The sequence below is a fragment of the Cervus elaphus genome, chromosome 1, assembly GCF_910594005.1.
Source record: "Cervus elaphus chromosome 1, mCerEla1.1, whole genome shotgun sequence".
Lineage (NCBI taxonomy): Eukaryota > Metazoa > Chordata > Mammalia > Artiodactyla > Cervidae > Cervus > Cervus elaphus.
In genome coordinates this window covers 13621497-13643258 of record NC_057815.1, presented here as the reverse complement: position 1 = coordinate 13643258, position 21762 = coordinate 13621497, and the positions used below count along the sequence as shown (strand labels likewise).

Below are 21762 nucleotides of genomic sequence, written 5' to 3'. Positions count from 1 at the left end.
GTGTGTGTGTGTGTGTGTGTGACTGAAGGCCAAGGTATCAAGTGATAGAGTAGGGTGTGTGTGTGTGTGTGTGTGTGTGTGTGTGTGTGTGTGTGTGTTGCTCAGTCGTGTCTGACTCTTTGTAACACCATGGACTGTAGCCCACCAGGTTCCTCTGTCCATGGGATTCTCCAAGCAGGAATACTGGAGTGGGTAGCCATTCCCTTCTCCAGGGGATCTCCCCAATCCAGGGATCAAATCCAGGTCTCCTGAGTAGCAGGCAGATTGTTGATCGTCGGAGCCACCAGGAAAGTCCATGATAGACTATATGGGAGGTCAACTCCTACTCTTCCCTCATCTTCAGCATAGAGGAAGGGCTTACCCCCCATCCCATGCCTCAGGAAGGGATTGCACTGGAAATATGTATTCCCTTCTCTTTCAGAAATATTTTCTTCTCGTATGCTCTTCCCCTGGGGAAGAACAGTAATCTTTCTGGTGGATGAGATTGGAAAAGTATAGAGTGCGGCATTTTCGGTACTCTTTTTTTTTTTAGATGCTGGTCATGGCAAACATATTTCTACGTGCCAGATACCAACATTTTCATTTCTTTAATCCTCACAGCAGTCCTGTGAGGTAGCACTTTATCATTCCCATCTTCTAGGTGAGGAGATTAACTCATAGAAGCTCTGAGGGACTTGTATGTCTGCTTGGCTGATGAATGGCACAGCCAGGTATAGTCACTCAATCAAACTCCAGGATCCTTGCTCTCAATTCCTCCCCTCTCTGGTTCCAGGGAAGAGTGAAAGTGTACTGTTCACTTCTTCCATGACATAAGCATACCAGAATCAGGGCAGGGTCCTGGTCTTGCTCGAAGCCTCTGTGTTCCTGATGGAGGCACAAGAGCAATTTCGAGGTGTAAATATAAAGGTTTCCTTCAGTTAAGGGTATCCATTGCTAGATTTGGTGCAAGTGGGCAGAAAAGCCAATCATGTTCTTAAATTCAGCAACATTGGTGATAAAGCTAATATTTCTATCTCTCTTGATTTAACTGCTGTATCTCTTTCCCAAAATTTTGGTGCCCAGCCAACTCAGAGGAAAAACGGTGATTAATTCTCACCCCAGACTCCCATCATAAGTATGAATAATAGCAGTAGTAAAAAATATCCAACAACAAATATGGTATAGCAGACATTGTGATGAGTGCTTTAGGTATGTATCATCTCTTTGCATCTTCACCACAATCTCAAATGAGTAGATACTCCATGTTATGGAAGAGTAAAGAGGGATTAAATTTTAGGTTGTCAAATAGATTTCTGATGAATGAGAGTGTAATGACTGTTTTATTGTCATTATGACATATTAATAGGCAAACCCAACACTTGATTGCAATGGTCTTTGATGTTAACTTCAAATAATTCTGCTCTTCACAGAATCACTGACAATAGTTGATGTTTAATACTATCTTAAGAGCATGCAAAGGTCAAAATAATTCACAGTACTGGCCAACAAATAGCAGAATGAAGTTAGGTTAAGACATTTCAGTAGAAAACCTCTTTTATCTGTCTACTTCTTCTCACCTTTTTCGGCATTGCCCTAGACAAGCCACCGCTGTCTCTCACTTGTTCTACTGAAAGAGTCCTCATATCATCAGCCACATGTATTTCGTCAGTGTCAGATGTCTTCTCCATATGCACAAGCGTGACCTCACTACAGGGCACTGCCCCTGACTCCCCCTTCAGTCCTGTCTCCTCCATTTCCCAGCTACACTTCAGTTCCTTGGCTATCCCATATCTTTCGTGATGTGATTTGTTGCTGTTGTTTTTCCTTTCTGAAATATCCTTCCCTCTTCCTGAAACATCCTTTGCTAACCCGTTTTCACATCCATAAGGAAACTTATCCTTTATGCTTCAACTTGAATATTGCTTCCTCCGAATTTCTTTCTTAGTAGCCCTTGTTAGAGGTCCTTGTGCTATCCCATCCCTATACTTCTAGGACTCATCTCAGTTTATATTCATTTGGTTTTTGTAGCTACTCGTTTTTTGTCTGACTTCATCTGAAATAAAGCTTTACAGGGGTCTGATCCGAATCTGCCTTGCTCACTGCACTGTTCTCAGTGCCAAGCGTGGACTCACCCAGTTTATGTTGTTGATCAAACTGAATATGGTTGCGAAGGTCGTGTCCTGTACGCTTCAAGGGTACTATCCACATAGATGATGATATCACTGATGCTCCCTGGAAATGTACAACACATCAACCCTTTATTGAATGAAAGAATGAATAAATAAATAAGTGACACCATTATTACAGAATTGCCTTATTGAAGAAAACTGTTTTGATGCCCAGTATTTCCTAGAAACCATAAAATCGCATGTGGTCATATATGCCTTGCATATATGTCATACTTAAGCAGTAATGTTGGCATTTTATGTATTCCAAGTGAAATCTCTTTTGCCCTTATTGAAATTCTGCATCAATTTTTTTCATAATCTTGAACTTAGTCCACAGCCCTCCAGGTGCCAATATAAAGTCCCACTTTAGCTTTTTAATTGTACAGAGACCTCATTCTTGACTTGCACGTGAGAAAGAGCTGAAGCTGCATTCCATGTGTGAATCAAAATACATTTTAATACAGTATTTTTATTCAGTGGGGCCCCTGAGTAAAACCTGCAATGTATTATAAAATGCTGGTAAATATATATACAATCATAGAGGGAAGGAATGAGTGACATCCAGAAGAAGGTTATAGATCATAGTGCTGAGAGCTGGATTACCTGGCACATGGAACTGCTCATAACTAAGTGTGTATTGTAAATAATAAATCTTAACCATGGTGCCCATCTCCAAGTCTTTCCATCTACATGTGTGACTCCAGGCTTTGCTACAGTAGAAATTGAACTGTGATTACTACTGATAACCATTTATTAATAAATTTAAACAAGGAAGCAGTTTAAAAAATAAAATGGGAATTTGAATTGAACAAATTGTGGTTTCTTATAGGATATAATTGTAACATCACCTCCAATACTGCCATCATTTCACCTTGTAATTCACATTTGCACATTCCCCCAAGACACTCTAAGCTCCCCATGGCTCTTTAATCTGTTTTACTAACTTATGCACACTTGCCTTGCACATAGAGTTTGCAGATCTTGGTATTCATAGGGTGACTGAATGAAATTATTAAACAAAATGGTTTCATTAAACCAGACTTAAAATTCCACACCACCTCAAAAACATCACTTTATTGGCTTTTCAAACTGAGAACAGAACATTGACTTGGGCAAGTTTCTCACTGGGACTTAACCCATGAGATGGTAGATGTCTTGATGCACACTAAGAAACCCCTTCAGGAATGAAGGGCTTACCCATGAACTGCTGGGAGTGCAGTCAGATGGCAGCCTTGGTTATTTGGCCCCCTTTGGGAAAAGACTGTTAAGGAGAGCCACCAAGCCCTTCCCACGCATTCTCAGCCAATAGGTGGTCAACTCCAGCGTGTCAAGTCTGCATGCTCTTCCTCCATCTCAAGTCAATGCTACAGAGCCACCTCAGCTCCAGAACTTTTCTTGGGGTCAGCTGAAGCCTGTCCTGCGAATAAAACAGAGCTCAAGTTGTCCCTCTAGCCCATCCTTCCTTTCACAGGTGTTGATGATCCCAAGAGCACTCCCTAATAAATCTCCTCAATGCTAGTATTTGTCCCAGAGTTTGTTTCCCACAGAGCATAGTGTATAACCCATGACTCTATGTTTCAAAGAGTTAAAAGACAAAGGAATCAATTCAAGGAATATTCCCCCTTACTAGAACAATCTCAAAACAAGCAGTGTTATTATTTGTGAAAGTGACTGGGTCTCAGTAGCAGCTGCAGCAGAGAGTTGGATTTGTGCTATTCGTGTCATAAACAGAAACACTGTTGTAGCTTAGAGTAACCAGCAGCATTGGCCTTCATTGCATGGGACCACTGCTCCCAAAACAACACTAGGAATTTGGGAAATTATGGTGATGGAACAGACACTTAATTAAGGGTAGTGTCAGAGTTCTTGCATTTTTTTAACTGACCTCCAGAAAACTATATTCCTCTGATGCTTGGTTATTCTTTGATTATATTTAATTTCCCAAAGTGTGCAGTAACAAGACAACACTTGAAGAAATCTCTAAGATCTAGAGGATTAAAAAGTCATACATTTTCCGTAATAACTGTTATAACAAATGTAGTTCAATGATACTGTAGTATAATTAGATTTAATAACATATCATAATTATTGATGAGGCTTTTGTATAGAGGAGTCAGTGAACTGCAGGTTGGGGGAGAAGCCCAGCCCACCACGGGCAGAATTTGGCCACAGTCATTCATTTAGAGGTTGTTCCTGGTTGCTTTCATGCCATGGTGGCAGAGTTGAGTAGCTGGGGCAGAAGTTGCATGGCCCACAAAATCTAATATATTTATCATTTAGCCCTTTGCAGAAAGACTGTTGACCCCTGCTCTCATGTAGTAACATTTAATGATCCCAATATAGTATTAAATGAAAGGAGAAAAATTTGTTGAAGGAAAATAACACTCCATATGTACATATACATACATACACAAAACGTTATCTCTGGTCATTGAGATTAGAGATGAATATTTGTATTTTCTTCTTTTTGCTTTTTGTATTTTCCATAGGAAACATGCATTTTTTTTTTTTTAGTAACAAAACTAATAAATGCTATTTAGTGTGTAATTTTTTTCTTCAAAACCACTTAGAATTTTATTAGCTAGCTGTCTGTATAAAAAAAAAGTCATTTATCTAAAGTCCAGTTAGAAAGCAGCTCTGAATGTGTGCATACTGAAGGATTTGTACAAAGGATTTCATAATACTACTCCATGTCTAAGAAAATATGCAAACCATCAAGTTGCATATTCATAGAGAAGCTTGCCCAGCTACTGGATTAAGCATCCAGTTGGCGATCAGAAGCTTAAAAAGAGAACCAGCAACAACCCTGGGTTATTTTGTGACAGCTGGCTCCATTTGGTAAGCCTGTACACGTTGTGCTAAGAAATACGGTTTATTCAACTTCTGGTTTGTGATGCTTTTTAAATTCTCCCATCAGTTTTCTTGTGTGTTTCAAGAAGAAAATGCCAAAAAGCTTCCATTTTCCTAAACCAGGCCATTTCTAGACTAAAAAATAACACAGTGGTCATTAAAATAACATAGCTAATCATTCTTGAACCATTTTCTGAATAAATAACAAGACTCAAGTTCAATGCTGTTTACCAGTATCCTGTTTGTTTGTTTGTTTTTAGTTGGGATATAGCTGTCTTACAATGTTACGTTAGTTTCTGCTGTGAAATGAAGCAAATCAGCCATGTGCGTGCGTGCATGCTAAGCTGCTTCAGTTGTGTCCCACTCTTTTTGACTCTCTAGACTGTAACTTGCAAGGATCTTCTGTCCATGGGATTCTCCAGGCAAGAATAGTGGAGTGGGTTACCATATCCTCCTCCAGGTGATCTTTCTGACCTAGGGATTGAACCATGTTTCCTGCGGCTCCTGCACCGCAGGTAGATTCTTTACCACTGAGCTCCTGGGGGAGCCCCTGAATCAGCCATATGTGTGTATATATACACACGTATTTCCTCGCTCTTAGCCCTCCTTCCCATCCTCCCCCATCCCACCCATCTAGGTCACCACAGAGCACTCAGTTGAGCTCCTTGCCCTGTACAGCAGATTCCCATTAGCTATCTGTTTTACACATGGTAATATATATATTAATATGTCAACCACATCCTCTTAACAAACAAGAAATACTCTTTCCACCTATTTTCAGATGGGGAAACAGATCCTCAGGCAGGTTCAGTAGATGGCCAAAGGCTCACCAGTCTAATACATAACTTAGCCAAATGTCCAGAGGTCAAGCCAACTCTCTCTGACTCTGGAAATCTGAGTCCTCACTCACCAACCTGTGTGGTCTCCTGACCATCTGCATGTTTCAAAGCATGATATAATCCTAGCACCCATCTCCATGGGAACATGTAGTTGGTATTCAAAAATATCTGTAGAATGACCAAAAGACTGTGCAGTTTAGTCCATTCAGTAAAGCCTGGCACAAAGAAGTAGGAGTTGTAACATTAAGAAATATTAGGAGATCTTGGTTTTCATGTATAAAATTATTTGGGGAGAGTATTTTCAGAGTGGGTATAAAGCACTAGCAGACTGCTGTGTAATATTAGAACACTTCTTATTGGAAGTAACTTCAGGAAACTGTTTGGTATACACATTTTATAAGTCCAAATTGATTTAATTCAAATAAATATTAAACTTTGTATAAAAACCATATTTGCTTAACCTGTTATACTATGTCAGTATCACATAGAAAAATATCAGAATATGATTTTTATTTCCATTTTCTTCCACTCTCTTAGGCATTTTTAGAATGCTATTCCAGTGCTTTGCTCACTGGAAAACTGAGGCTTTTTTTTTTTAAAAACTCTATGAATTAAAGCAAATATTACTGTATTTCTGGCTTAGAAACTATGGATCTGTGTAGATGCTGGAAAAGGTGTATCTTCATAATGCATCCTTTCCTGTTCCTAAATCAAAACAGAATGAATCTTTGAGATTTGGAAATTAGCATCACTTAGTCACACCAAATAAAAGTCAATTGTTGCCAAATCTATTTTCTAAATAAAATGATGCATTTTTTTATCCTTCCATTGTGTAACAGTATAAAGAAAAAATAAAGTATGGGCTTGGAACTCATATTTAAAAGTTGGCAATTACCCCCCGCCTAGTTTTGGCAATTTGTATTTCTATTTGAAATACATTAATTGGTGAATTGGGGCTTCCCTGGTAGCTCAGCTGCTAAAGAATCCGCCCGCAATGCCGGAGACCCCGTTCAATTCCTGGGTCAGGAAGATCCCCTGGAGAAGGGACAGGCTGCCCACTCCAGTATTCTTAGGCTTCCCTGGTGGCTCAGCTGGTAAAGAATCTGCCCGCAGTGCAAGAGACCTGGGTTCGATCCCTGGGTTGGGAAGATCCCTTGGAGAAGGGAACGGCTACCCACTCCAGTTAAAATAGAATATAATGTTTTTAAACCTTTACAAATGCCAGGCTTGACAAAATGCTGTCAACGTAGTTACTTTATCATTATCTCTATTTGACAGAAGAGAAACTTCTAAGGCTCAAAGAAATCAAGAAACTTACTCAAGATAACACAGCCATAAAAAAAGCAAAGCTGGGATGTGAATTCAACTATCGCAGCCTTTAGGGTAGAGTTGCACAGCCTCTAGGGTAGAGTTGCTCAACCTCAGCACTACTGACATTTTGGACTGGATAATCCTTTGCATAGGGGACTGTCCTGGGCATTGTAGGATGTTTAGCAGCATCCTTGACTTCCACACATCAGATGTCAACAGTACCTCCCTCTCAACAAGTTGCAACAACCCTAAATGTTTCCAGACATTATCAAATTTTCACTGGGGAAACAAAATCAGCTCTGGTTTATAACCACTGCCCTAAGACTCCTGTCCTAACTGCTGTGCTTTTCTGCCTGCCTTTCAATTTAGGTCAAGATCACCCTTCCAGAATGAACCCTTAGCAAGCTTGTCATAGTCCATGCATGTCTGGGCTTCAGCCAATTTAGTTTCTCCCTCATTTTACGTAGGAAGGAAATGCCAGGCGCCCACAACCTGGAGTGATTTAGGATATGTACCCAAAGCTAAAATTAATTTAAAAAAATAATGAATTGCCCTGCTCTCATTACCAGAAATTTGAGCCAGAAATGGATCCATGTGCTTGGGATGAGATTGTAAAATGGGGAGGGGAATAGGAAGACTTATTCAAGCTCAGAGTGCTTACTAATTTCACTCAGAATTAATTTGATGAAGAACTAGAATAAGAATTGCAAAGTCATCAAAGATGATGGCTTTTCCTTTATGACCCTTGGCTCCAGAACAAAGAGCCTGTTTTTGCGGGTTTTGGGGTTTCCAGAATAAAGGGAATAAAATGTTTAGGTAATGTTTGGATGGTTTAGACACTGTATGTACATTAGTGATAGGTCAGTTAATATCTGCACAGTTCAAAGAGGCAATTATTTTAATTTATAAATCACTTCAGAGGTAGGGAGCTACCATCCATTAATGTGGTTTTTACAAATAAGAGTGCTCATTGTTACGTGTTTGTGTATGTGCTTTTCTACCCATGTCATTCTATCTGGCCCGAATTTTCCAACCAGATCGCATACCTCTGTAATTATGTATTTGTCTCTAGAGCACTGCCAAATACATAAAGCATTGTATCTGCAATTTGACCCTTGGCTGAGACCACCCTCTTTTTCGAGTTTTCGCTGTGCTGAAAGGTACCACCACGCACAGTGTTGCTTCCAGAAAAGGACTTCTTACATTACACTCTAAATGGCAGAGTCTGGGACTAAGCCTCCCCAGGGGGTGACAGTGCCTCTTGGTAATCATTCAAAAAGGAGAGAGGGCCAAAGTGATTCTGGGCATGGAGGGCTTATTAGACACTTGACGACTGGTTAAAAGTTCCCAAGTGTCAACACAGAGATTTCCTTTAAAACCATGCCATAAGCATCCCTTTATTTTGTCTTATTTTTTTAATTACTAAATGACAAAAAATATCAAGCATAGTGCTCAATTCTAGGGGAATAAGAGTATGTAAGACAAATACAACCCGATGCGGGAGCAGGCAAACTAGGAAGCTGGGATAAGAGTGTAGACTGATGGTTGCAGTAATTAGTAAATTATAATGTAGTGGAGAGGCTACACAGGTGGCTTAGTGGTAAAGAACCCACCTGTCAATGCAGGAGATGCAAGAGACACAGGTTCAATCCCTAGTTGGGAAGATCCCCTGGAGAAGGAAATGGCAACCCACTCTAGTATTCTTGCCTGGAGAATCCCATGGACAGAGGAGCCTGGCAGGCTACAGTGCATAGTGTCTCAAAGAATCGAACACAACTTAACGACTAAGGAGCAAGAAAGATACTAGAAGAGGTGTTGTGGTTGGCAAAGCTTCCAGAAGGAAGTAACATCTTCTTCAAAGCTGAAAGATGAATGTGTGTTAATTTGGTGAATTGGAAGCGGGTGCGTTCCAGGCAGAGGGGTGAGGCATGGAGCAAAGGCCCAAAGGCAAGAGAGAATTCAAGAAACCAAAGAAAAAATGGAAAGATAGACAAGTGAGGGCCAAGCAGTGAAGCTCAAGATCTGAGCACAGATAGGATTGCAAAATGTTTTCCAAGTCATGTTAGTTGACTTTATCGTAAGGGCACTGGCATGTAATGGAAATGTTTTAAGCTGGGGGATGATATGGTCAGATTAGGAAAACCAACAGGAGGAGACACACATGGCAAGGGAAGAGGAGAGGGGTTTGACAGTACATCAGGGAGAATAGTATACCTGTTGGCTCAAGGACTGGAAATCAATGATATTTGATGGAAGAGAATTAAATGAGTAAAAAAGATCTTGCTAATAATAAAGTCACTTTAATAACCCTTCCATTATATAATACTCCTTCCCCTTTAACACAGCATACTTCTGTTGCAGAAGAATGACAATTACATACTCTATATTTATGACTGGTTTCATGAATAAAAATTACAGATGTTATTGAGCATCTCCTACATGCCTGGCATTATTCTAGTTACTGAAGAAGCTACTATAGACCAGAGGCCATTCCTTCAGTGAGTTTCATTTTAATGACGGAAACAGACAGTAACAAGCAAGTCTGTTTCTATATCTGAGTCTATTTCTGTTACATAGTCATATTTTAGATTCCACATACAAGTGACATTATATGCTATCTGTCTTTCTCTGCCTGACTCACTTCACTTAATATGATAATCTCTAGGTCCATCCATGGATGGATAGCTGAAATGGCATTATTCATTCTTATTTATGGCTGAGCAATATTCCATTGTATATATGTACCACATCTCTTTATCTATTCATCTGTTGATGGGACATTTAGGTTTTTTCCGTGTCTTGGCTGTTGTAAATAGTGCTGCTATGAACATTGAGGTACATTTATCTTTTTGAATTAGAGTTTTGTCTGGATATATGCCCAGGAGTGGGATCACTGGATCATATGGTGACTCTGTTTTCAGTCTTTTGAGAAACCTCCACATAATTTTCCATAGTGGCTGTACCAATTTATATTCCTACCAACAGTTCCCTTTTCTTGGAGGCCATCTACTTTATGACTGGACATTGTTAAATCCATCCCAGTGCTTGGAATAAATAGTCCTTCCTGGAACTGTGGCCCTTCCCGGGATTCACTGATAAAAATGTTTTATTATGAGATTTCTGCTTTCTTCCTTGGGATGAGAGCCTTGTCAGTGCAATACACTTTGTGCGGAAAACAGATCAGATGACCTAGGTAGAGCCTTCCCTGGAGAAATGATTATTTATGTTCAAAGACCAGGCTGTTGGACACTGACCAATTGTCAAGCCCTTTCTCAGAAAAAACAAAACAATACCGCATGCTTTCCCATTGCCCCACTTAGAGGGAACACATCCCACATGAGTGGGATTTTTGCTCTGTGCTGGCCAGCCACCTTGTCAACAATTAATTCAGTTCCTTAATCACAGGAAAAGTGTTTAGGAAACTGAAATAATGAGAGAGGATCATCATCAGGATCGTGTGTGTTCCAAGGGCTCCCTGTGCACTGCCGGCTTTCCTCCTGCCTGGGCACAGGATGATGGCGAAGCGGCACCTTTACCAGTAGACAGGTGTGGGTGTGTGTGCTCACTGGGTTCCACTCCCTGTGGGTTCTGAGGCCTTAATTTCCTGAGTTTGTAAAATGGAAATCACACTTGACTCATGTCTGAGATGATAGGGGATTTCGTTAATCTCCATAGAGTAGATTTTCTCTGGTTTATGTGGCGGCTTTGCTTCATTTGCTCCGCTTTTTTAAAAAAACAGAACATCAGGCTTAATGGCTTCCCAGGTGTCTCCATGGTAAAGAATCCACCTGCAATACAAGCGTTGGCTCCCTGGGTCAGGAAGATCCCCTGGAGGAGGGCATGGCAACCTGCTCCAGTATTCTTGCCTGGAGAATCCCATGGACAGAGGAGCCCGGCAGCTACAGTCCTTGGAGTCACAAAGAGTTGCCCATGACCAAGCATACATGCATGTCAGTCTTTATTTCTTCTGCAGCCACTGTCTTCGACTGGCAATTGCTTCATTTTTATCATCACCAAAGAGTGGCAGTGAATCAACATGCTGTTTATAAAGGAAACCTTGAGATTGTCTTTCTGATGAAAGACTTACCTAAAGGCTATGGTTTGTTATTGAAGTAATATCAGTGCCTAGTAAAATTTAGAAATACAAAACAAGATGAGGGTTGGAGCAAGAGAAGGTAGAGAAGGAGAATTCTGGGAGAAGTTAAATTATACTTGGCTGGTCCCTAACATGTTACATCATTTTGTTATGAAAACATCATGGTCTTACAAAACTTTTGTGAATGTACCATTAATTATTTGTAATCTAATGGCATTATTTCAGTCATATTAAAATGAAGAACATTTGCTGCTGTGACAGATATGATAATAGCTTTCTGCTGTGAAAGGCATTCATTTTGAAACTTCAAGTAATTATTTCTGAGGAGAGGGTACACGTCAGCATAATACCTTCCACTTTTTACATCTAAAGTTATATTTTATGGCAGCTAATCTCAGTAAACAGAGGCAGTGGGAGGCCATGTAATGTTGAAAGAACTATAGAAAAGGATTTGCTTTGTAATTAACTGTTAACACTTCATGAATGGAAATGTAGTTGCACAGATGACATCTGGGCGCTGGAATTAGAAAGACTGAGATTCCAATCCCAGTTCTAACTCTTACAGCCATATTGCCTTTTAGGACAAATTAAACATTATCTCTAAGCCTATATTTCCTTATCTGTAAAATGGAGATAATAACAATACTATTTACCTTACAAGTTGTAATTAAATTTATATCTGTAAGCCTTTTAACAACAATTAAAATGGTACCTGATACATAGCAAGAGCTCAAAAAACATTAACCATTGTTGACATTAACTGTGTTACTTTTAGCAAGTTCCTTTAGGAACCCAGGCTTTGAATTTCTCACTTTTAAAATAGGAGATTTGGACTACCATCAGTGTTTCCCAAAATTAATCATTCAAACATAGCGTTCAAAGTTTTTGCCCTTTGGGGAAAAATATCATGAAATATAACCCTGAAAAGAATAAAGCCATATACACAGATATTCAGATTACCTGTATAAATCTGTACATTTAAAATAAACCTGTAATTTATGAAACAGGTCACCAGCCCAGGTGGGATGCATGAGACAAGTGCTCGAACCTGGTGCACTGGGAAGACCCAGAGGAATCAGGTGAAGAGGGAGGGGTGAGGGGGGATCGGGATGGGGAATACGTGTAAATCTATGGCTGATTCATGTCAATGTATGACAAAACCCACTGAAAAAATAAATAAATAAATTTTAAAAAAAAGTATGCAATCAAAAAAAATAAAAATAAAAAAATAAAATAAACCTGTAATTTAATATAGGTACATTGGTTTTAATTTAATAGCATAAGATAACATCATACCCATCCTTCCAATGTGATATGATAGAAGGTATTGTCACTGAAGGCTTGACTTATTCATGAGCCCATTTGGGTATCATATCTATACCAAACGGACTAGCAGTATCGTCTGTACTTTAGGCTTATCCAGAGCAATAATAGCTTGTTATCTTTTTGTTTCAAATATACAGTGATAGATGCATGTGAAACTGATAGGTACGGTAGCTGAGAGCACAGACCTGGGAGCCAGAAAACCTGGGTTCAAATCCCAGCTTTGCTAATTGCTAGCTTTGTGATGATAGGCAAGACATTTAACATCTCTTTGCTCAGATTCCTCTTCTGTAAAATCAAAATAACAAGTGTCTAATTCTTACTATTATTGTGAAATTTTTAGATAAGTTAGTAATGTAAAGTGCTTGGAACAGTGCCTGGTACCAACATATGGTTAAGGAACTTTACCTACTGATATAGGCATATATTGCACTTCAGTGAACGTTGTCTTGTGTTACCTTTATTTTCCCCTGTGGTTCTGAATTCTTTAAGGGGTTCAGAAGGGAAACTGGATCCTCATACTTGGAGTAGACCCCTGATGCCTCTGGCTCAGATTTTTCCTTCTGTAAGGTTATTATAGTATTATCTCCTTCTAGGTACTTCCTAAAAATGGTAAGGTCTAGGGAGGTAATGAGTTGGCATTTGAATACTTTTAAATTCCCCAACACTTGATGGTTTATACCATCCTATTGTTAGCTGGTGGCCTGTGATTCTTTATCCTGAGCAGAGAGGATCAATGTAAGAACCAAATGTTGGTTGGTGACTCTCCACTGCTTCAGATAACCACAAGGGAAGAGAAAGCCATTTCTCTTGCTATGGCTTTCCTGCCAACAACATTGAAGAAAATGAGACATAATGTGAATACCATATGTCTAAATATATTACTATTCCATTTGGTCATAAAAATATAAGTCTCTCTGGCCTTCCATATTTGAAACCCAAATCATTTATATCTCAGACTCAAATCCTTCCTTTAAATCTTCACACACCTGCAACATGATGACATCCAAAATAAGCATGATTCATTGAAAAATGGGAGATTTCTGCCTAAAAAGAGGCTCTACAAGGAAAAGGGAACTTCCATGCCCAGAGATTGGAAGTAAAATATGCAAATGGGGATAGTGTGGCCACAGATCCCAGCCTCTGTATGTGCTGGGAGAAATTCACAGGGACAAATCAAGTGTTTGAATTACTCAGGTAGAATTATTGTGTTTTTAATTATTGTGTCTCAGGTGAGAAAGTTTTGGAAAATCACACTGAACTGGTAATTATGCTCTTAGATGCACTACAACCAGTTTCAATAGCCCATAGAGACCCCTGTACCTCTCAGCTTGAAGGCACTCAGGTTTCCTCTGGGTAACAGACAGTTTCTTGCGTCAGAGCTGTAAGCACGTGGACAAGTCTAAACTAAGCAATAAGAAGGGATGATGAGTAGGGAAACCAAGGGCAGGGAAAGTTGTTTTAGCCAACATTGACTTTGTTTCTTTTGAAAAGAGGTGATCAAAAGTCAAGAGAACATATATAGTTTGGTTTCATTTCATTTATTACCCAGCTGACCACCTTTGGGACAAGAATTCCCTCCTCAGAGATTATCTGTATATCCAGAATCCATCTATAGGTTTCCAAGTGTGAACTGATCATGGTTGTGATTCAGTAATTTTTAGATAGGAAAGTCATAGTATATACTGTGTGCATGCTAAGTCATTTCAGTCGTGTCTTGACTCTTTGCAACCCTATGGACTGTAGCCCGCCAGGCTCCTCTGTCCATGGGATTCTCCAGGCAAGAATACTGGGGTGGGTTGCAATCCCCTTTTCCAGGGGTTCTTCCCAACCCCTGGAATCTAACCCATGTCTCTTAAATCTCCTGCATCTGTAGGCAGGTTATTTACCACTAGCGCCACCTGGGAAGCCCTAGTATACTTTATATGCTGTGAAATTAAAACCCATCCCCTAAATTTGACATCATATTCATCTGTGACTCATATTGGGAAAGTGTAACACCCTCCTCCAGTACCTGCTTTGGAAACCAAATCTATCTTATAGAACTCTGTCACATTATTAACTAGAATGACACTATCTTTCAGTCTCAATGCTTCATCTTTTCACCAATTTCCTTCTTTGAGATGACCTTCTCCTTTGCTCTCCCCATCTTGCCAAGATCTGGGCAGAGAACACTATGAAGTGTTCTCTGCTGGCATCAAGTTCTCAACTAATTCTGAGAGGTTCTTCAGAGGCACCCTCACCACCCTTCTAATAAAATTCCTGTTTTGCTTAAGTCTGTTTCTATTTCTTGTACCCAATCAAGCCCATCTATTATGATAGTAACCAAAATGATATGTATATACATACATATATAATGTATATTGCATAATATATAATATGCATTACTAAATATATATGGTATATTTAATGCATATTTTATATGCATATAATTTATTGAGGACTTATCATACTAGGCATCATTCTAAGTTCTTAACATGTAGTAACTCATTTGTATTTACAAGTTTACAAAGGTATCCCTTCTCTGCCAACACTTCAGTACTTCCATTTTTGTTCCCTGCTCTAATTTTTTTTTCTGTTTTCAGTGTACTTCTCTCTTCGCAACACACATTATCACATTCTTAATAGGTTTATTGTGTATCAGTTTCCCTGCCCCCCACTAAAATGTAATCTCACGAATATGTCTCAGGTGCCCAGGACAGTCTCTGATACATGGTAGGGGCTCAATAAATATGTATTTCATTAATTAAATAATTAATTAATGAGCTCATGCTACCATATGGCTTATTATGAATATTCCTTTCAGTCAGCAACCTCCTCCCACCTACCTGGCAGGACCTGCTTAGGTACATTATCTGTTCTCTTCTGTAAAGCTTTTTAAGTTTGGGCTAGATTTTCACACATGTGCTCTGGTTCAGCAACAGGGGACTAGATCAAATGACCTCCTGAGAGCTGTCTGGCTCTTGACAATCAAATTCAATTCCACTTAAATGTTCTAAAAGCAATTTGTGGAGAAATTCTTTTCCTCCTTTTCTCCCCAACTGGAGTGCACATTTATCTAATTATTTTCTTAGGAGCTTGACCTAGCTTTAAAGGAGTCCCATGTCAGCTCTCCTACATTTTCTCTAAGCACTCACTTTATAAAACTAAGAGACTAAAGACTCAGCTCTCTAGGGAATTAAATTTCATTCAAATAAGATTAAGGATTTTTGACTCACAAAAGCAAGGACAATCAGAGGCTAACTAAAACGAGGCAATTGTTCAGCAAACTAATCCAGACATGTTATTCACAAAGAGACTCTCACAATTGGCCAGGGAAGGAAAATGCCTGTGAAAGAATGGGTGGGCTGCACTGAGTTAAGGGAGCCTACTTCCTTCTAAGGCTTAAAGCCCAGTCCCTCACTTCCTAGCTGGTGAATATGTTTATTTTCTAAATTTAGTCCATTGTAGCCCAAATCCTCCCATTGAACAGGATTAGATTAGAACCTGAGAGGCAGCCTTCGATTAGATCTTGAAAGCCAGGCACGTGGTGGTTAACTCCTCTGTGGAAGCAGTGGGTTGGTGATGTGGTGATGTGGTATCAGGAGTGGAGAAAAAGTGTTGATGTTGATTTACGGAAGTATGTCTGTTACCCGTAGGTTTAGAACATGGGTTCTTAACCTCTTGTGGGGCATTAACTCTTTTTCAAAATGTTTTTGATTGTGTAAAAAAGAGCATAAAATTGCAAAGCAAACTAATTATATTGAAATGCATTTGTCAAAATATTTTTTTCAAAACAAATCAGTAATTCATGTATTTATTAATATATTAAATATCAGAGCTGCAGTAGGCCTGATAATTACTGTAATTTTAAAGTGATGAGTTTAAATCGTGCATCTCAATAGCTACAGTGTGATATGAAAACATATACAATTTATATGAGTGATAAAATCACAGGTACAGCTAATAATTTTGTGGTTGATTCTTTGTAGTCATAATTGAAGGAAATGCTGAATTTCAATTAGAAGTTAATGAAGATAGTGTTATAATTTCTCGGATGCCCCCCACCATCTACCCCAGGTTAAGAACTCCTGCCATCGATACTAAAGTGAAACAGTCCATGAATCACCACTATTAAATATTGTACCCAGCATCATGGGGGAATGTCCACATTTGTGGGCAATTGTTTCAACTATTACCTAGTTTAAGAAAATATTCTTGCTGGCTCACATTAACAATAAAAAAGATTAAAAAATGGAAAAAACATTACTATCTGCCACATATATTCTGTACCTAGTGAAAAGATCTCTTTAAACTGGTGGGCAGGGGCCCCAAGTTGCCATAACAGACTATTAGAACTCTGGCATTAGGGTGCCTAACTTGTTCCCATTTGCTTAAGACTGTCCCTGTTTTAAAATGAGAAGTCAGGCTCTAGGAACCCCTCGGTCCCTGGCAAACATGGATGGTTGTTGAGTGCTTTGGAGTCAGAAATAACATAGTAATTTTAATCAACTTGAGAGATAAATAAGTTGTCAGGAATAAGTTGTCTATTTGTCAGAAAAGACCCTGATGCTGGGGAAGATTGAAGGAAGGAGAAGAAAGGGACAGCCGAGGATGAGATGGTTGGATGGCATCACCAATTCAATGGACATGAGTTTGAGCAAGCTTTGGGAGATGAAGAATAGGGAAGCCTGGCTTGCTGCAGTCTGTGTGATCACAAAGAGTTGTGCACGACTGAGTGACTGACCCACAACAACAAAAATGTCTCTCTTGAGTCTCAGCATCTTCGTTTCCAAATGAGAATGAGAATATCTTTCCTACAAAGTTGTGATAAGTGTTAAATGAGGTTATACATATAAAATGCTTTGCCACGTTATAAGCACTCAAAAACCAGTGACGACTATTATTATTATTGCCACTGCTGTTATTATAAAGTTAATTCCCTTCCCTTTACCTGACTCCATCTTCTCAAAAGAATCTCACCTTCCTCTCTTCCTATGTACATTGTATACAGTCCTCAGACCCCTGCTGAACTCTACTTTTTTCATGAAGAATTAATTTGCTAATATCACATGCAGTGATGAAATGGTGCATTAGGTTGAACTTTTTGAAACTGATAGTTTTCTAAGTCAAAAACAGTCAAATACTGATATCATACAATTTGACCTGTGTGTGTACATAGTAGGCATGGGGTGTGGCTTATACAAGGCTGTCATTTCATAAATGTTGTCCTTTCTTCCTCAATGACTCTGATATTCATGGGCCTCTCCTTAATTCCTCCTTTAATCATCCTAGGTTTTCAAAGAAATTTCAGATTCCATGTCGTTATATTTTAAATTAAGATGATCTATTAAATGCTTAAGTAAAATGATTTTTTAACCTTTCATAAACTGTGTGTAAAAAATTCACAAATCAGAAGAAAAATTCTATAGTCTTGGAACCTTATATTTGCTCTAGATAAAGTTGCTATTATGTATCCCTTGCTTTTTGGCAATAAATAATATACTGCCTTGCCTTTATCTTATATACATGTGTCTTGAACCTCATCTTGACCATGTTGTATTATCTTTTTACAATATCCAGTGTTAGAAAGAAATACATTAATTACAGATAATTGAAAAGGGAACTTTAAATATCATTGAAACCAGATGGTATGTTTACATCAGTAAGGTTTCAGACTCAAAGGAACATCATTAAAGAGAAGGGCCCCAAGTAAATTTCTGGAGCAGCTCTGACCAGGCTGGTAGCCCCTATGCTCATGTGGTTATTGAACCCTTGAAATATAGTTGGACCAGATTAAGATGTGATGTAAATATGAAATACATACTATAACCCAAAAACTTAGTAACAAAGAATATAAAATATGCTCTTAATAATTTTACATGTTGAAATGATAATAAGTTGGCTATACTAGGTTAAATAAAAAAATGTAATTAAAATTAACTTCACTTTTTACTTTTAAATGAGACGCCAGAGCATTTAAAAATTCATACATAAAATCACCCAAATGCCAGTCAAGAGATGAATGGATAAATTTAATGTGGTACAATGAAATATTATTTCATGTATATAATACAATATAATACAATGAAATATTATTCAGCCTTAAAAGGAAGGAAATTCTGATACATGCAGCAGCATGGATGAAACTTTGAAAATATGCTAAGTAAAATAAGGCAGACATAAAAGGATAGATAATGCATGATTCCATTTATATCAAATACTTAGAATAGGCAAATTCATAGAGACAGAAGGTAGAATTAGAAGTGACCATGGACTAGAAGTAGGGGGAATGCAGACTTAGTGTTTAAAAGGAAAGGCGTTTCTGTTGTGGGTGATGAAAAAGTTCTGGCAATGGATAGTGGTGGTAGTGACTACTTAGTACCAGTGAATTATGCCGATTATAAAATGGTACATTTTATGTGTATTTTACCACACATTTTCAGCGTTCTCGTGTGGCTTACATTACATTTCTTTGGATAGAGCTTAGAGTTTAAATTGGCTATAGAGGTTAATGAGGAGAAGACAATGGCAACCCACTCCAGTACTCTTGCCTGGAAAATTCCATGGACGGAGGAGCCTGGTAGGCTGCAGTCCATGGGGTCACTAGGAGTCAGACACGACTGAGTGGCTTCACTTTCACTTTTCACTTTCATGCATTGGAGAAGGAAATGGCAACCCACTCCTGTGTTCTTGCCTGGAGAATCCCAGGGATGGAGGAGCCTGGTGGGCTGCCGTCTACAGGGTCGCACAGAGTCGGACACGACTGAAGCGACTTAGCAGCAGCAGCAAGGGTTAATGAAAAGTCGAGCAATGCTGGTGGAGATTGAGAGCTGAATCTTTGCAGTTAGATGTAGTTAGATGTTAGGATTCAAATTCCAGCCCTGCCCCTGACCACCTAAGAATCCTTGGTCAGTATCACTGTGACTACCTTAGTTTCTTCATCTGCAAATGGGGATTATAAAATGTACCACATAGGGTTGCTGTAAGCTTAAAAGATAATACATATACATTGAGTAATGTAAACATAAGAGGCAGCTGAATGAATGGTATAACTTGTTGCTATTGATGGAAGCAATATCTTCCATTTTTATTGATATCTAGCAATTTTGCTAAATCTGAGGCATAATATGAAAAATGTGACCAGATACCTTAGCAGATTTTAGGCTCAGCCTTGTATAAGCTCTCCCCTCAGAATACTTCAGTTCTGCTTCCTGAAATTCACCTTGTGTAGTATTAGTAAACAGCAAAGAAGTGATTCAGGCATATTTCTCTTCAAAAGTACCTGGGAGAAGTGGAAAGTATGATGTCATTTTCTAAGATCTCTAGCTCTCAGGCTATAATTGTGAGTTTATCTTCTGTCAGGTATGAAAATGAAAGTCATTAGGTTGTAAGTTTTCTTTGTCTCGCTAAGGTTTCAAATGGTAAGCTCAGTGGAAGAGTGTCCAAACAGAACTGGGTATGCCCAATAGCCAGATCAGATACCGTTGGGATTCATAGTATCAAAAGTAGTCTTGAAAGCTAGCACAGACTCTGATGGGAAAGATTCTTGGATGCAACTCAGAACTTGCTTCCCCTCCTGGGATATTCAGTTAGTAAATAACAGAGCAGCCATACTGGTTTCTAAGACACAGATATTTCTGTCACGGGGCTGCTTCCTCTGTGGCTCAGAGGTAAATAATCCGCCTGCAATGCAGAAGATGCAGGTTCAACCTATGGGTTGGGAAGATCTCCTGGAGGAGGGCATGGCAACCCACTTCAGTGTTCTTGCCTGGAGAATCCCATGGACAGAGGAGCCTGGAGGGCTAGAGTCTATAGGGTCGCAGAGAGTCGGGCAAAGTCGTGCCTGAGCCCTCCACAGGCCTCTCTTTACCTGAGCTTCCCGCCCCCCAGCCCGAGTCCCTCCAGACCTCCTCACATTCCAGAAACTAACGGCCTAGTTTCCTAAGGGGGCTCTGGTTCTTCGACTGGCATCTGTTCTCACTGGTCAGTGCCTAACCATGCTGCCTCTTAAATATCTCCACATTCTACAGCTAAAGCATTAGCTTAATTCCTGAGATTCTATTTGCCCATCTTTGTATTGCTGGAGTAGGAAGTATAGATGGAAATGAGAAATTGGAAAATAACCTGACTCTGCTGAACGATTCATCTATTATTTGAGTATAAGAATTTCTTTTAAAGAGCTTGAGCTCATTTTAAGGAAGTCTCTAAATCAAGAGTTGCAAACTCCTGTGGACTGGCCAAATTTGGACTGCAGATGATTTTTTTTTTTTAATGGCCAGAAGTGTATAAATATACTGAATTCAAAGATTAAGCCAAAAAAGAACTGTTCATCCCAGCTACCCTCTTGTCCTACTGCTCAAATTAAAATCCCAGCCTGTTCCCTGACAGCATTAAAATTTGAAACCCCTGTTCTAAATTCATACAACACCATCTCAATTCTACTAGTATTTACTCATCACCTGATCATACAGTCTGTCACTTGAGCTGTAATGTTTCTATTTTGTTTAAGAAATGGATGCAAAGCTACTTTCAGAGGTAGCCAATTAAGATTAATTAAACATTTCACCAGACTTAACAGGTCTAATTAGATTTGATTCATCTGTAATTTTATTACCAATGAGATATCTGGATGACTAAATTATATTTTCTTAACTTCATAGGAGCCGAATGCTCATCTCTTCCCCGTGGGCTTTTTTTCTCCCTCTAAGGGATGTGATAGTGAGTCATCATCCATATTCTCCCTGTCTCCTGGTGCCATTAAGTAAAGCCCATCTGAGAGCTGATGATGGAATCTGGGGCTCTGGGGCAGCTTCTGGCTTTGGGCCACCTCCCTGAATTATTCATGTGGAGCCAGGGAGGGTAAATGTCCAGCCACAAAGATCCAGAACCAATGCCAAGGGGGAGATGCTGGCCTAAAATAATTGAGGAAATGACCACTGGCGCCACTGACTTGGAAGCTCCAAGTAGAACCACATGGCTTCAGCTCAGGTCTAGGTGGCCCTTGACCCCCCCCCACCCAACCTCCCCCTCCTTCCTGCCCCAGCACTCCTGTTTTAACTAAGAAAGGAGCTCTGAGGAGCCAAGATGTCTCTCTGACCCGGCGTAAACCCTGTCCTTTGAGTTATTGCTCTCAGCAACCCTGCAAGAGGTTTGGGATTTTTCAGAATAAACAGCAATCCCCAGCCTCTAATTTTCCCCCGGCAGCACTCTTGTA

General features: G+C 39.4%; 1 protein-coding gene across 3 annotated transcripts in view; it reads left to right on the top strand.

The window, feature by feature from the left end:
- LOC122684146 (poly(A)-specific ribonuclease PARN-like) overlaps positions 1 to 21762 on the top strand; it is a 192952-nt gene that overhangs the window by 147808 nt on the left and 23382 nt on the right. Inside the window, exon 26 of one of the 3 annotated variants that reach the window (XR_006337965.1) lies at positions 12251 to 12268. The exons of the other annotated variants lie outside the window; for them this stretch is intronic. The gene's annotated coding sequence lies outside the window, so the exon portion shown is untranslated. Of the gene's footprint in view, positions 1 to 12250; positions 12269 to 21762 lie in introns of those variants that run through there. 3 annotated transcript variants of the gene reach the window in all.